The sequence below is a fragment of the Triticum aestivum genome, chromosome 7D, assembly GCF_018294505.1.
Source record: "Triticum aestivum cultivar Chinese Spring chromosome 7D, IWGSC CS RefSeq v2.1, whole genome shotgun sequence".
Classification (NCBI taxonomy): Eukaryota; Viridiplantae; Streptophyta; class Magnoliopsida; order Poales; family Poaceae; genus Triticum; species Triticum aestivum.
The window spans coordinates 637,066,717-637,072,324 of NC_057814.1; positions in this window are offsets into that span (position 1 = coordinate 637,066,717).

Consider the following 5,608-nt stretch of genomic DNA (forward strand, 5'->3'; position numbering starts at 1 on the left):
TGACAGATGATTGTCTTTATTCCATGTGTATACGTACATGTATTCAGTATAGTTGTCCCACTTGTAGCCCCAGTCTGTACTCTAGCTGTGGACGGAACTAACACTGTACGTGATATATATTGGCACCCATGAGGTGAACACAATTGTCTTGCACCAAATATTTTTCCACAAATCCTTCTCTATTCCTTTCTAACATGGTATCAGCCTAACCGATCTAACCCTAGCCGCTGCCCACCGCTTTCGCCCCGCGGGCCGCCTCCGGGGCGGTCGGCCTCCATGACCGCTGCCGGGGGCCGCCCCGCCCGTACCAAGAGTTCGTCCATCAGTCGTGTTGGCCGGCTGCCCTAGAGACTCTTTTCCCGAGCCCTTCCTCCGGGGTTTTCTCTTTCCTGCCGGTCGTCTTGATCGGTGTTTTCTTTTTGGTTTTCCTATCAAAGATCGGTTTGCATGCCCGTCGCCGCCGTCGACCCCCGCGCCTGTACTCCGACATCAGCATCGACTACACCGGCCACTTCATCATCAACCGCATGGCAAAGGCTGGACGCGTCGCCCAAGGGACGCCTTCGTGTGTCGCTGCCGGCCGCTCGTCCGCGTGGTCTCCATTGCCGGTCCGTCTTCGTACTGGACCTGTCGTACAACGGTGTGGGTCATATTTTCGGGTCTCTTTTGGCGGCCTTTCTGTTTGGTTTGGGGCGACAGAACAACGGTGTCGCCCCAAGATAGGAATAATGTTCTCTCCGCCTCATCACCATTTCATTGGTGTGTGTTTCGTCAGCGAAGGGCGTGTGGAGCTATCTCTTCGGCGGGTCTCCTGGGACCCGGTCGGTTTGCTTTTTCGTGGATCCATCTGTATTTAACCGGCTTGTTTGGTCTATGTGGTCTTTGGAGTTTCTACATGCCCTTATTGGGTGTTTTTCCCTCTGGGGCGACGATTTGTTTCATGGATCGGGGCCACCGGTGTCTGTGTTCTGCATCGATGACTTTCAGCCGTTGCTTGTACAAACTCCTAGGTTTCAAAAACTTGCTCTGCTGTGGGGGAGGCCTAGAGGCGGCATCGAGCTATGCTCACGGCGCACCGCCGATGGATGCGGGTGGTAGAATATTTCGGCACCCCAAATATTCTGAATACATATCTATTTTTTGTAAGGGTGTGTTTGTAAGGACCTGTGAAAGCTGATATATGTATGAGTTTAGACGTTTTCGCAAAGGGTGTGTCTAGGTCTCACTCGACTGAGACTTAACCAAGTCTCAGTCAAGTGAGATAGTACAAGAAGAAAATAGAAAAGGCTGAAAAGAAAAAAAAATTGTATGAATCCCATGCAAAATCAAAGGAATATAGAATCGACTGAGACATAACAAAGTCTCAGTAGTCTCGGTCGACTAAGACTTGGCAAAACTGTTTCGTGAACATAAAACACATAGTGCTCACTACTTTTAATACAGAAAACATATGGATGTATATAGACGTATTTTAGAAAGTAGATTTACTCATTTTAATGTAGTCCATGCTGGAACCTCTAAAATGGCTTATATTTAGAAACAGAGGGAGTACTAAACCAGAATTCATGCATGCGTTATTATATAGTCACTTACATGCATGCATAGGCTCCGGCGAGCACTCGTCCAACACCTCGGTGAGCTCCCCGGCATCGTACATGCATACGTTGACGAGGCCGACAAGGTCTCCAAAAAAGCAGATCCTCCTCGAACTTGCTGAATCGTCGGGGTGCGCCTGCTCTGGCTTCCCGCTCAACACGATCACCAGCCACGTGCAGGATGCCGCTACGTGCACGTTTTATTTTTTGATTTTTTGAGACAAACGTTTTATTTTTTGATGAGATGGCAGACGCTACAATGTGCTGTTGGGCCGGAAAACTTCAACCGAGAACCCAGCCTCGCGTGACTTTCTTTACGGCCCCTCGTCTGTTTCGTTTTCTTTAGTACCACATCGCCCGGCTAGAACTTGTTCACCAGTCCATTAGGTCTGCCGAGGCAACAAAAGCAGTCACCACGTACTTCTCGCCGGGCTTGGCCCAGCAGCCTGTTACCTTAGGTTGCAGCGTTAACTCCTGCATGTCTGGGGCTAGAAGTATGGAGTGACGTCAGTCTTTTTTCCATCATCATGTTGTTTTTATTGTCATTCTACCTTTTCTTTTTGATAAGTATTCTCATTTTACTTGGGTCAATGCCTTGCTCATAAACTCGTGTGATTTAGGGTCGATTCGGAAGGATGCAAACTTTTTCCTTGCACACACACTAACGTAATTTTTTTCCTCTTCATTCCACTCGGACCGGCATCAATCCATTTATTTCCTTTTACTCGGACTACCTCTGAATCATTTTTCCCTAGCCCACAAGCTCGTGTGTGTTGTTCTCATAAACTCATGTGATTTATCGTCGACTCAGAAGGGTGCAAACTTTTTTCCTTTCGTACAGACTAACGTAAAAAAAGATATCTTTTTCTCTTCATTCCACTAGGACTGGCATCAAACAATTTATTTCCTTTCACTCCGTCTAACTCTGAATCTTTATTTTCCTAGCCCACAAGCTCGTGTGTGCTGTGCTCATAAACACGTGTGAGTTAGGGTCAACTCAGAAAGGTGCAAACTTTTCCTCTCACACAGACTACCGTAAAAAAAATATTTTTCTCTTCATTCCACTCGGACCAGCACGAAACCATTTATTTTCTTTCACTCGGACTACCTATGAATTATTATTTTTCCTAGCCCACAAACTCGTGTGCGCTGTGCTCATAAACTCGTGTGAGTTAGGGTCGACTCGGAAGGATGCAAACTTTTCCCTTTCACACGGACTAACATATTTTTTTTCTTCATGCCACTCGGACCGGCATCAAACCATTTATTTCCTTTTACTCAGACTAACTCTGAATCATTTTTCCCTAGCCCACAAGCTCGTGTGTGTGTGTGTGTTGTGCTCATAAACTCGTGTGAGTTAGGGTCAACTCGGAAGGATGCAACCTTTTTCCTTTCGCACTGACTGACGTATAAAATAGAAATTATTTTTTCTTTTCATTCCACTCGGACCGGCATCAAACCATTTATTTCCTTTCACTCCGACTAACTCTGAATATTTATTTTCCTAGCGCACAAGCTCGCGTGTGTTGTGCTCATAAACACGTGTGAGTTACGGTCGACTCGGAAGGGTGCAAACTTTTTCCTCTCACACACACTACCGTACAAAAAATATATTTATTTTTCTCTTCATTCCACTTGGACCGGCACCAAACCATTTATTTCCTTTCACTTAGACTAACTCTGAATCATTTTATCCTAGCCCACAAGCTCGTGTGTGTTGTGTGCTAAAAGTATGGTGTGACGTCAACCTCTTATTGCCCTCCCGTGTCTTTTTTATAGCCTGGAAGAAATGATTCCGCCTGGAGTACTCTCACGATGCGTTAAGGCTCACCTAGAGCCCTTGGATGGAGGAGGATGATCTTTATCAATGGAGCAGACCCGAGTAGGCCTCTTATATAGACACATCCAACCCTAGCCACCACAATCAGCCATCATCATCACCACAACTTCGGGCAGCCGCTGGGAGGCTCTCCCCCTTGGGGGAGGCCTCTCCCTCCATAGCTCCACCATGCCACGCAAGGAGGAGGCCACGTCGTCGTCATCGGGCGCCGTTCCTAGCTAGGCCGTGCGAGCCAGAGACATCTCCCTCTCTGTCTCCATCTTCACACCTGTAATTTGCAAGATTGAACATGTTGATGACATCAATGAGTCATTCCTCTTTGTGTGTCTATTCATCTATGTTTGAGTGATTGATCCGGTTCTAGGTTGAGGTACGATCTAGTATGCAAAATTAGTCTTTGTGGCATGATCTAGTATTTACTCACGTTGCACGTAATGTTGGGAGACGTTCTTTATTGTGATCTTGTTATCCCCTACACGTGTACTTGTATTAGCCCACTGCCACTAAGATGCCCCTCTAGTACTCGTGAGACCAAAGCCTAAACACTGTCTTTCTTTCTATTCAATCCTACAGTTACAAAACCCCCTTCTTTACTTTAAGTTCCAACTTAGTTTATTTCTGCGTTCTAACTTGTAGTTTAGTACAACCCCTTTTATTCTCGCTTTCCTAGCAACCTATAGAATAGACTATTTCCACACTACGGTTACGCATACAGCATAGTTGCCGGGTTGGTAGTGTCTTCCTATTCGCTCCCTTGTGGGATTCGACACTTACTTATCATGAAATGCAATAGCCTTGTTCCCTTGCAGGTCATCAATGCCTCGGAAGACGTTTGCGTCTTCATCCTTGACTGGCACGATCTTGAGCTACCCTCGCATCGACACCGTGCTCCATCGGCCACCTTCACCGACGAGGGCATCACTCCGATTATCCCTTGTCACGTCCGAGCACGCATACAATCTCATGATGAGATCCACGACCTCCTGCCCCTCTTCCTCAGTGGCAGCAGCGGTTTGCCCCTGGGGGATTGGGTACGGCTTGGAAGGAGCTAATACAGACGGTTGGGGTCGCTGCTGTACAGGCTCGTGTCAACGCCGCTGGTCTCCGCTCATTAGGAACAAAGGTGGCGGCGACGGTGGGATTGGCTGAAGGAAATATGCCCTAGAGGCAATAATAAAGTTGTTATTTATATTTCCTTATATCATGATAAATGTTTATTATTCATGTTAGAATTGTATTAACCGGAAACTTAGTACATGTGTGAATACATAGACAAACAGAGTGTCACTAGTATGCCTCTAATTGACTAGCTCGTTGAATCAAAGATGGTTAAGTTTCCTAGCCATAGACATGAGTTGTCATTTGATTAACGGGATCACATCATTAGAGAATGATGTGATTGACTTAACCCATTCCGTTAGCTTAGCACTTGATCGTTTAGTATGTTGCTATTGCTTTCTTCATGACTTATACATGTTCCTATGACTATGACATTATGCAACTCCCGAATAGCGGAGGAACACTTAGTATGCTACCAAACATCATAACATAACTGGGTGATTATAAAGGTGCTCTACAGGTGTCTCCGATGATGTTTGTTGAGTTGGCATAGATCGAGATTACGATTTGTCACTTCGATTGTCGGACAGGTATCTCTAGGCCCTCTGGTAATGCACATCACTATAAGCCTTGGAAGCAATGTGACTAATGAGTTAGTTGGGGATGATGCATTACGAAACGAGTAAAGAGACTTGCCGGTAACGAGATTGAACTAGGTATTGAGATACCGACGATCGAATCTCGGGCAAGTAACATACCGATGAGAAAGGGAACAACGTATGTTGTTATGCAGTTTGACCGATAAAGATCTTCGTAGAATATGTAGGAACCGATATGAGCATCCAGGTTCCGGTATTGGTTATTGATCGGAGATGAGTCTCGGTGATGTCTACATAGTTCTCGAACCCATAGGGTCCGCATGCTTAACGTTCTGTGACGATCGGTATTATGAGTTTATGTGTTTTGATGTACCGAAGGTAATTCGGAGTCCCGGGTATGATCACGGACATGACGAGGAGTCTCGAAATGGTCGAGACATAAAGATTGATATATTGGACGGCTATATTTGGACACCGGAAGTGTTCCGGGTGATTTCGGAGAAAACCGGAGTGCC